The sequence below is a fragment of the Podarcis tiliguerta genome, assembly GCF_965153285.1.
Source record: "Podarcis tiliguerta genome assembly, chromosome: 14".
NCBI classification, from domain to species: Eukaryota; Metazoa; Chordata; class Lepidosauria; order Squamata; family Lacertidae; genus Podarcis; species Podarcis tiliguerta.
The window spans coordinates 36,520,061-36,531,632 of record NC_139547.1 but is presented as its reverse complement, the minus strand read 5'-3'; the positions used below and the strand labels follow the sequence as shown (position 1 = coordinate 36,531,632).

The window sequence follows — 11,572 nt, the reverse complement described above, 5'->3', positions numbered from 1 at the left end:
TGAGGGTGGAGATTTGCGGGGTGTCCCCAAAGCTCCTACAGACGTGCCTCTTTGAGCTCTTCTGCGGCAGATCCCCTTGCTGAGAGCAACCCGAGGGGGCGGAGCAGACGGGAAGGAGAAGCCTGCGCCCCAGCACCTCTGACCCCTCCTTCCCCACCCTCCCTCTCCAGCCTCCTCCCCTCTCGGCGCGTCATGGGAGGCGGCGCCCGGGCGCATCAGCTGGCAACGAGCGGCCGCCTCCCCGGCCTGAGCCAACAGAGCCAGGATGGCAACGGTGCCGGCAGCTTCCGGAGCCGGTAAAGGGGAGTCGTCGCCTGCGGGACCCCGAGAGCTGTGCTGAGAAGGTAAGGGGCGCCGGCCCACCCCCCGCCTCGTCCGCCTTTCCTCCCAGTGACTGCGCCCCAGCCAGCGATGCAGCCTCCCCCGGCGTCCCAGGCACAGCCACTCCCGGGCGGCCTGCCTTGCCTCTGCCTTGCTTAGATAACCTTGCCCGGCCTCGATCCCACCTGCTTCTTCCTTTCCTTTGCTTGTGTGTGCGCGCCCCCTCACCGGGTTTTGCAGCTGCTGTAATTTCCCCTTTGTTCTGCTGTTATATGTTTGTGTGTGTGTGGCTTTTGTAATACGCCGATCTTGAAAGCTCTTGAATTCCCATAAAGAGGAATTCGCCTTTTCACTCTCTCCATCCAGGACTGAGGCTGTGTGCTGTATATCAGAAGGAAAGCCCACTCCCGTTCCCCGCACTTCTGCTCCCCCCTACCTGTTCTGAAAACCCACCTTGCGTTGCCAGCATACAAAGGGCTTCCCAAAATGCTCATCCTCCTCGCCTCCCTCCTTTCCCCTAGGTAATTTCTGTTTCCTGCCTGCCCGCCCTCCTACGAGACATCTCAATTTCCGTGCAGCACCGCTTTCCTCCTCTGTGCTTTGTTCGTGTTTCCTCCTCCTGCCCAGAAATCCACCCCTCCGGTGCATTGAGGGGGTGCAGAGGTGGTCGTCGGCGTGCAAGTTCTCCCCTCCCCCCCTCCCCCACGGGCGCCCTCGCGTTCAAAGAGAGGGGGGTGTATGTTCTAAGCAGCGCATGAATCATGCACCCTTCCCTATGACGTCACACCCTCCTCTGCTCGTGAGAACCTCATCCAGGGATGGGGTGTCGACCCAGTTTCTTGCTACCCAGGTAGGACCTTGCGGGGAACTGGCTTAGCCTCCCTCTGTCTAGATTCAGGTAGGATGGCGGGGCCTGCCTTGCTCTGACACAAAGGCAGGGGGAAGCCAGAGGGCCTGTAAAGCCGGCTGGAGCTCCTCCTACAGGTGAATCTGCTCCGGCTGTTGGGGCTGGGGCTGGCCTGTGCCAGAGGGCCAAAGACTTTGGCTTCGATTGTAAACAAAGCAGTTCCCCGACTTGCAGTGCAGGCTGGTGCATATGGGCAAGTGGGGCAGTGCCCCAGCGGCCTCACTGTGCCCTCAGCCAGCCTCTGCCTGCCTGCCTTCGTCCTTACCCCCAGGCCAGGGGTAGCGTTAGGTGTCAGCTTCCTCTCCTTTTGCCTTTCTTACTCCTTATTTCCCTAATTTTTTTAACCATTTGATAGTTATTAACAACGGACAAAGCTAATCGGGGGCGGAGGGGTGGGGCCTGCAAGGATCAAACCATAATATCCTGTAAGAAGATATGACTTAATATAAAATTACAACATTTCCTGCCAGAAAATTCAAAACCTACCTTGAATTTGCATTCACGGGAATTATTTTATTGACAATATTTGTACAGGGCAACCAGTTTCCCCAGAATTTATTTATATGTTCACTTGCAGTTCTTAGATATGAGGTTACTGTTGCCATTACAGCCAAATCCCAAACTTTTTAAAAAGCTGTTCTTTCCAAGTAGGGAGTAAGGCAACTTTCAAGTTTTGAGCCATTAACATCTTTGCAGCTGGTAACAGATAAGATGTGAGTTCCTTAGTTCAGCAATATCAATAGTAGCTCGAAGGGAATTATTCCTCTTTATTACACTTTCTCCCTCTCCAGTCCCACCAGTTCACCACTGAAAGTAGCTCTGCTGAGGAAGAATATAATATTTTGAATAGAGGTATAATTCCAGTTCTCTCTTTGATATTTGTTTTGGGTGGGAGGAGAATATCTTTTCTGTAAGGAAGAAGGCTTCTCCAGGAGGTGGAATAGCTGGACTGTGTAAGGTACGTGCTGGAGAAGTTTTATTCAGGACCATAACACTTGTGGAGAAGGACCATCGCTCATCCCTGGCAGCTTCCATTAAAAAAGATGTCACAACAGCAGTTGATGAGAAGGACTCTTCTCTGCCCGGGAGCTGCTAGACAGATTTGACAGTCCTTGGACAAATAGTCTGAGCTGCTATGAAGAGCTTCCTGTGTCCCTAGAGTTCTGCCTGGACCCTGGCACCTGCTCTTAAGGTCAGGTGGTTGGCCATGGTGGCTGCTTCAGATGGGAGCGATTGGGTGTCGTAATGGCAACAGAGTGAGAGGAATAGACTGGGTCACAGTGTCCATCTAGCTCACTATCCTCCCTGGCAGCAGTTCTCCATCTCTTGCTGAGGTTTTCCACAACTTGACTGCAGGCCAGGTACAGCCCTTTTGGCCTCTCTATCTAGTCCACTGGCCTTTCTAAAACTTAAGTAACTACCAGGATTTGAACCTGGGACTTCCTGCATGCAACGTAAGTTCTCTACCACTGAGCTATGGTCTTTGGGGGTGGGGTGGCAAGGTTCGGTGGTAGAGCATTTGCTTTGCATGCAGACGGTCCCAGGTTCAATCCCTGGCATCTCCAAATAGGGCAGGGAATGTTCCCTGCCTGAAACCCTGGAGAGTTGCTGCCAGTCAGTGCAGACAGTACTAAGCTAGATGGACCAATGGTCTGACTCTGTATACAGCTTTCTACATTCCTTTCTCCAGGTCTTTTTGTTCAGATCTTTCAGTAGGGGCATAACTATTTTTTATTCCAACTAGGCTTGTGTAGGTGAAGTTTTTTTGGGAAATGGGTCCCATGTTTCCTGACCATATTCTTGTGCAACTTCCACTCATTTCAGTCGGGATTTGCAAAGCAGAACTTCCAAGTGGATCAGCTCCTGTGTTAGCGGGGAATGTAGCCTTTTTCTTCTTCTTTTGCGCTTTGGGCCCTGGAATGTTTTGTGCTGGTTGCCTTAATATCTATAATGCTAGGGCTCAGTTCACATCAGTGAATGACTCCAAAGACCCTGTGAAAAGCTCTTGTCTCACTGCTGAGTAACCAAAGCCTGCCCCCATTCATTGGAGATAATAGGCAGGGAGTCTGAGGGTGAAATTTCTAGACAGTTTTGAATTTCCATCGGTTTCCCTGTTTGGGAACCAACCATGATTCTTACCTGATTGTAGGTTTGGTGACAGTGGTGTTTTTGGTCCCCACTAGCATTTATTGGCTTCAAAGGAAACACACATGTATCAGGAATGGGGAATTGGTGGCTTTCCAGATGTTGTTTCTGCAACTCCCTTCATCTCAGGCCAGGACAGCCAATGGCCCTGTGTGTATGTGTGTATGTCTGTCTGTCTGTCTATCTACCCACATGAACTTTGCTCCAGTCTGGAAATATTAGTTTGCACTTTGTCTCTCTTTATTTGAGTTTAAAATTCTAGACTGGAATAGCAGAGGTTATTGCAGAAAGCCCCCCAATCCCAGCCCAGAGAACGGCTTATCTACCTTGTTTGTCTCCTGCTGCAAACAGAGAAAAGCTCTCTATTTACAAAATAGTGCCAAGCCCTTGAGAGTCTGAGAACAAGGAGGGCATCAAAAGTAATTGCGTTTTTTTTTTAAAAAAATATTAATTCCTCTTTTTTGAATTTCAGGTGATATAGTTTCCATTCTCCCAGATTCATACAGAGATTTTGATTTCTGCCTGTCTCTGTGGACTTTTGCAATAGAGCAGATCAATACCATACATTTAAAGCACATAGGCTTCCCCAAGGAATCCTGGGGACTTTAGTTTCACCCTCACAGAGCTACAGTCCCCAGCAGCCCTAACAAACTACAATTCCCAGAATTCTTTGGGGGAAGACCATGTGCTCTAAATGCATGGCGTATGCTCTGCCCCTAGTTTGTAGTGTAGATTGATTTGGATGTATGTGAGGGGGTTGTGCTTGATGGATTGTAGCCCTACTGAGCTCTATAGATCTAGGCTCCAGGTCGGACGCCTCTGTGAGCTTAGCAAATGGGGTGGGGTGGGGTGGAGAATGGATTGGCACACCCTGAAGGCTTCAGGTTGAGGAGACCCATTCCCAGAGAGCCAACACTCTGTCGCTGGGTTCAGTGGCTTGCACAACTGAACAAACACTCCGGGAAATGTGAAGAGGGCGTTGATGAAAGGATCAATATTTTAACAGCTAGAAAATTGGGCTCTTAAGAGGGAACAAGTCCCTTGGGAATAAAAGAGAGCTTTTGTCAGGAGAGGAAGGCGGAACGTGGTGTTTAACTAAAGGTAACGTTGGGCCTCCTCCTTGTGGGATTCATTAGGATGCAATAGGTCTCTGAATGAGGTCACTGTCTCTCACACACAATGCGCTCTGAAATGTCAAGTGTCTTATGCCATCTGCACTCTTCCAGGCTCTTCCACACAGCCTTGGTTTCGTAATTTCCGATAAAACCCATCTCAAATGTGCCGCCTGGTCTGGAGCCGTGGTTTGCATTGGCGCTTATCATCACCGCCATCTCCTCCTCCTCCTCTGGCACAGTTTCCCTTTTGCCTTTTTGCTGCAGGTTACTCCAGGGCGAGTTATCTTGATACTGCAGTGCACAGTGGTTGGGGGAGGAGGAAATGTAGATTTCTGCAGTTTTACTTTGGAGTTCCGTCTGCTGCAAAAGCTCTTTCCTTGCGAGCAAGCTAGGCATGCAAAAGTGCAGGGAATAGAAGACTTCAAAGCCACTGGAATGCAAAGCATCCCAGGGAGACCACAGAGAATTTTCCAGGTTGGTACTACAAATTGAAATAATAGGTCAGGAAATACTCATTTTGTAAAGAAGCTGCGCAAGGGAGTTAACCAGGTTTTTTTAATATATAAAAAAGCAAATAAATCGGTTCCAACAACACTATAAAACAATTTCCAGAGAAGTAGCCATGCCAGTATGTGTAGCAAAAGCAACTAAAGAGTCTTGTGATGCTTTATTGACAAATTCATTATGGTGTTAGTGAAGGGTCATTAACCTTTCTGGGCATGTTTGCAAACTGGAGAAGCTGTTGTGAGCACATCACCCACCCACCAGGGAATGCCTCTCATGGTACATGTGCCCTTGCAGGCACCACACTGGCAACCCCTGGCGTAAGCCTTCATGAACTCAAGTCTAGCTCAGGTGCTTCTCTACCAGGCATTTAATGCAGAATTGCCATGCTTTGTCCACTCGTGTCTAACTTCCCAGTGGTTCTTCCAACTTTTCTTAGACTGCAGAAAGTCAATCCTCCACCTCGCCCCCACACTGAAGAATTGAAGGGGAGTGCAATCTCCACAGATGTGGATGCCTTCAGCTCTATTTTTCTGCCCTATTGTTTTAAGGGTGGGGTTTTGGTATGGACAGGGACATACTGGGAAAGGGAAACTTTTGATACGGGCAGGGACATACTGGAAAAGTTAATCTATCACCACACAGCCCACATTCCTTATAACACTTCCGGTGGGTAACATGTTACGACATTTAAATCATCATTTAATTTAATAGTTGGTAAATAGTTGATCTTATCATTATAATTATCACTAAAATGCTTTTCCACTTTGGGTGTGTGTGTATGTGTGTGTGTGTGTGTGTGTGTGTATGTCATAGGACCTTGTGGCGAAGGACAAGTAAGAAATTGAATAAATTCTGTGTCCAGGTCACTTCTGGATACAGGGGCCACAACACGAGAGGCATTTCAGCAGAGACTGGTCAGCCATTTCCCAAGGGCAGTGCAGTTGTACCATACCCTCCATTAAGTTTGTGTGCAGGTAGCTTTCGGCTAGATGACCCCCCAGAATCACTTCCAACTCAAATGCGATCATCAGCACTCTGAATTACACCTGGGAGCACATGGTAGATCTCTTAATGCTGATAAAACAAGCTTTTCTTTTCTTTTTAATATAATGGGTCCCTGTCAGTAATCTGACTGCCATATTCTGAACCAGCTGACGTCTCCAGATGCTGTTTGGGTATTTGCTGAAAGCATCATTCTGATACTCTGAAAAAGAAATGAGCCAGTGATGATAGAGCAGTGAACTAAATGTAAGATCAAACCTGATTGCTGGGTTATCTGCCCCCCACCCTCCCCCCGCTGTCTAGACTTGAGTTACATCCTTTAAAAATGCAGCGGTTGTGCTTGATGTCTTGTTTTGGAAATTATAGTATGCAGAGTGATAGATACAATTTTCCTTTACATACTACTAGTGGAAAGCACCTGGTCATTTGTTTGTTTCTAGGGCTGTGCACACCTGACTCAGGGTCCCGATCTGGAGCCATGGACTGGCCCAATCTGAATCTGGGTCAAATAATTATTGGGGGAGGGCCGTTGTTTAATTAGGGTTTTTAAAAACCCCATATGGAGGGTCTAACAGTTTCCAAACAAAAACAGAAACTGGTTTCTCCACCGGGGAACCTCATTGCCAAACGGGGCAACAATATCTGAATGCATAGAGAATGGATGGGCAGAGAGACAGGCAGGCAAACCACTTTCCAAAATACGTAATACTTAGGACCAATGGATGTGGAATATTCTTTCAGGGTATGTTCACAGCAGAGAGAGACTCTTATATGTGCAGAGATGGGATGGAGCATACCTATGGGTGAGCACATGATCACGAGTGATGCAAGTCTGGAAACAGAATGATCTGCTCCTCCCTAGCAATAACATATTTAATACACCATTCCATTTGGTCCTGAGTGGCAAGCTCTTTGGTGTGAATTCCTGACCAGCCCATCTGATTCTGCAAGAGTTGTGACATTGATTCCAGTCACGTTGATGGGTCCTTTGAACACGTAGGAAGCTGCCTTATACTGACTTAGACTATTGGTCCATCTAGCTCAGTGTTGTCTGCGCTGACTGGCAGTGGCTGTCCAGGGGTTCAGGCATGGGACATTCTTCCAGCCCTACCTAGAGATGCCAGGAATCAAGCCTGAGACCTTCTGCATGTGAAGCAGCTGTTCTGCCACTGAGCTATGGGCCTTCCCTACTGTGACATCAGTGATAGGTGATCTTGCCAGTAATAGGCAGGCAGATGATATTCTTTTAAAAAGATCCTGGAAAACACCAGCAAAAATGTTTGGGAAATTTCAGCAAGTTGTTACAGGTTTCCCTTAAGATCTCCTTCCCATTGGCCTTAGAACACCTCACCTACTTCTCTGCGCGACTGACAGTTTTAATCTCTTCCTCCTGCTGTCAGGAGATTTCCAGATACTACTTTTGGAGTGGCAATTATTCATTTGCTGTTCCTTTTAAACCACAGCTTGTGTGCGTGTGTTTGAGAGGTATGTCATTGGATAATAAGAGTGTTCAGGAGAACATTTTATTTCTTCCTGGATTTGTTCCCAATTTTATTCATAATGCAAGAGTGTAAGTTATACCAGACCTAGTGAATACCTTCAGGGAATGGAGGAAGATGTACAACTTATTTGTTGATAAACCCCTGAGATGTTCTATTCACAATCAAGCAGGACGTAAATCTTATTAATTGACTAAATCATCTTGATTTCCTTTTCTTTAGCCTGCCTGCCAGTCTCTGTGTACATGCAGTTATCACTCTAACTTTTCCGAGTTGCTGCACCAATGTTGTGAAGGGCACAAGTTGAAAAGTCCCCAGTCAAAATCTGGCTCAGAACTCATCTTCACCTACAGATTCACATCGCTAACATACTGCTTTAAACAGTCATGGCTTCCCCCAAAGAATCCTGGGAGCTCTGGTTTGTTTTACGGGTTCTGAGAGTTGTTGGGAGAAACACATGCACCCCTTATTCCCCTCAGAAGAGCTACAGTCTGCAGGGTTCCCTAGGAAGAGGGGCTGGTTGTTAAACCCCCTCTGGGAATTGTAGCTCTGGGAGGGGAATAGAGGTCTCCTAGCAACTCTCAGCACCTTTAACATTTTGGAAACCCCTGTATTGCTGAGCGTCTCCAACAGTAACCACACTGTGCCATTTTCTATCTAGCTACATCTTCCTCTTTTCTCACGTGGGCACTGGGGGTGCTTTCCTTGCTTCTCACTCTGCTGGATCAGCCCAAAGGTCCCGTCTAGCCACAGCATCCTGTTTTCACAGTGGACCACCAGCTGCGCCAATGGGAAGCCTGCAAGCAAGACAACAGAGCTCTCTCACATGTGACTATCCTCGTGTTTCCTCTCAGGAGCGCAAAGCAGTGCCTGTGGTTCCAGGCCTGTGCAGAGAAGGCAGGGGCAGCTGGGTACACCTGCCCCAGACCTCTAAGGGGAAAAGTTAGCTGGGTGCCCCCACCAGGGGCCTGCTGGACTTACGATGTCAGGCCAGGAATTAGACTCCCTCCTGGGGCCTCAAACAAGCTCTGCACAGGCCTGCGTGGTTTTCCCGTTTAATCATCACAACAGCCCTGTGAGGTAGGCTAGGCTGAGAGGCAGTGACTGGTCCAGGGTTCATGGCTCAGTGGGAATTGATTCTGGATCAGTTTGCAGTTCTTGCTGAACACTTTCCTTGGCGCCACTTTATTTGAAAAGCCTATTCCCTTTACAGTTTAGTGAGTACAATGGTACCTCGGGTTACAGATGCTTCAGACTCTGCTAACCCGGAAGTAGTACCTTGGGTTAAGAACTTTGCTTCAGGATGAGAACAGAAATCACGCGGCGGCGGCATGGCAGCAGCAGGAGGCCCCATTAGCTAAAGTGGTACCTCAGGTTAAGAACAGTTTCAAGTTAAGAACGGACCTCTGGAACGAATTAAGTACTACTGTAATTATGTAGTGTGCTGTGTGGCTCTAAGTGAAATTTAAACAGCAGTAAAGATGGAAACTGATTTTGTTTTCCTCTGAGAGGGAGGGATTGGCCTCATCTTATCTTTGTTGACAGGTTATATGCAGGTTTCTGTCATGCTCCAGAAACCTACAAAACCTATTTGACCAGCAGGACAGAAAGAAATTGTGTCCTTAGTGGAAAATTCTGTCTGTCCATCCGTTCATTGCTGTTGCTTATCTCCAGCGTAATGGACCTTGGTGATGGAGTGTTATGCTAGCAAAACCAACTCTGCTGGGGAGAGTTCACACAAAACTGGCTAAAGAGTTATCTCTGAATCAAAATTCCTCCTGCTGCTTTTTATTCTTGCCACATACCAAAGCATGCAAGCTAAGCCTGGGATGGAGGGAACCTGTGGCTCTCCATATATTTTTGGGAACTGCAATTCCTATCATCTGTGACCGGTGCCCACACTGATGCTGATGAGAGTTGGAGTCGAACAAAATCTAGAGCACCACAGGTTGCCCATCCTTGATCCCAGAGCTTTGGTAAACAAATGGGTGTAAATAGATTCCAGATCTTAAGTCTCTCTCTCTCTGGCAGATGTTGTGACTGTTCATCATTCCTTACATCTGGGGCGTTAAACAGTCTCTGTCCCACACATTGTAATCATATAACCAATTGATCACTGTGGTCCTGCAGATGCCATCTTATCAGGACGTCTGCTCCACACAAAGTAGTAGGAATTGGACCTTTAGTGTTGCGGTACTTGCCCTTGAAAAATTAGAGGCGTGGAATTTTTCAGCAAATACTGAAGGCATTCAACAAGCCTTTTAAGTTGAGATCTTTCCAAGACTGCCTATATATTGGAATTGTTTTAAATTTTATTTCCTGCTGTTTGCTGCCTGGGGCTCCTTTTAGGAGGAAGGGCAGGATATAAATTTAATACAGAAATAAATGATTTGGTGATAAAGGACAAACTGCCCCTGTTTTTAACCAAATTATTGTTAAGAGAGCCGGATGAGAGGGTTGGAGAGGGTGAGGGAGCCTGTACCTTTCCTAAGAACTTGGCTCTTTAGGCAGAAGGGGAAGTGTGTCACTACAGGGTCTGTTGCCGAAGACCAGAGAGGAAGTCTCTAGCAAAACCAGGGGAAATTGACTCTCTGCCTCTTATGTGGCAACCGCATGGCTCTTGACTCTCCCAAGCAGATGTGTTCTTAAAAGCAGAACAAAGAATCCCTGTTTTCCTTCTGTTCCAGAGATCTTGAGTACAATGTGTACTAACTTGTTGAAATTCCCCAGACATAAGTGATGTCCCTCCCATCATATTTGCTGGAGTTTTAAGGGTCCCCCTATAAAAGAATGTTTCTACCTCTTCAGCATGCTTGCTGCTGGTGGCGGCAAACTCATCTTACTCTGGTGTCCCAATGCAGAAGGCCCAAAGCTGTGAGATAAGAGCACCTGCTTTGAGGTTTCTTCAGCAAGCAAGTGGTGTATAAATTCTAATAAATGAATGAATGCAGAAAGTCCTGGGTTCAGTCCCTGGCATCTCCAGGGAAGAGAAAGAAATCCAGAAGGGCTGCTGCCAGTCAGTGTGGATGGTACTAAGCCATATGAGCCCAGTGGTCTGACTCATTGTAAGGGCCGCTTTCTATGCTTGCACTGACCCCTCTTATCTGTGCCACATTAAATGCTCAAGGCCTGTGGGACCAAAAGGGGGAGGGAGCAAAATAACCCACGGTACACAAATGTTGCTAAATGACTCCGTTCTTTTCTCCTTGATTGCTCTCGGTGCCTTGTGAGAGGCTATCTGGCCTCAGGGTTCCCTTTGCCTTCCCAACCCCCAAAACTTGACAGGAAGTGGTCCCGATGCTGCTAAAACAGGCAGAGACGAGGTTCCCATGATGCAAGGCTGTCTGGTGTAACCGTTCAGGTCAGAATCCCAGCTTCTCCAGACCTTACGGCTGCATCAAAGTGAGCTGAAACGCTGCCTTTTTTGCAGCCCCAGTTCCTATGGAAACGGTGCATCAGAAGAGCAAAGAACGTGGCGAGGGCTTTAAAGGAACCTCTTGTCTCTCCACAAGCTGCTTTTGAACTTGCTTGCCCTCCTTGCAATGCGATAGCTTGGCAGCAGAGCTCATCTGTAGCCAGCCATGTGGCTGGGAACTCATATTTTGTGTTTTAATGTATTTTTATTGATTTTCAAGATAAGACTACAGATATGAAGAAGAAAAGGCATATAACCAAACGTTGGTGTAGCTGAGGATCTAATGCAGTATTGTTATATATAATAAATGTTCTCTCTCTTTTAAAAAGCTATTGTTTTGACTCAGCTGCACAGGTAACAGAGAGGAAGTGGGACAGTCATCAAAAGTCTGTAGGCATAATCTATAATGTTCACACAGACTTGGCTATTTCTGGCTAAGAGATGTACATGTTTTGATCCATGGTAGATTGAATGAAGTCCTTGCAGCTTTGCTTTGCCCTGTATCAGTCTGAATGCTAGCTTTTCCAAGATTGCTATATAGACCAAATGCTGTGTAGAGAAATGGTCTAATTCCTTTCAGAGAACACGTCTTTTGTGATTTATTTCTAGCGCAGAATAATACAGTGCTGTATGTCCTTATAGCAGCCTTTGGATTTCTAGC

The 11,572-nt window shown here is 47.1% G+C and overlaps 1 protein-coding gene across 2 annotated transcripts in view; it reads left to right on the top strand.

The window, feature by feature from the left end:
• The first annotated feature begins 209 nt into the window (after positions 1 to 209).
• Positions 210 to 11,572, top strand: part of ABCA3 (ATP binding cassette subfamily A member 3) — a 72,317-nt gene continuing 60,954 nt past the window's right edge. Inside the window, exon 1 of one of the 2 annotated variants that reach the window (XM_083412398.1) lies at positions 210 to 344. The gene's annotated coding sequence lies outside the window, so the exon portion shown is untranslated. Of the gene's footprint in view, positions 345 to 4,742; positions 4,963 to 11,572 lie in introns of those variants that run through there. The other variant, XM_083412399.1, reaches the window with a different exon arrangement.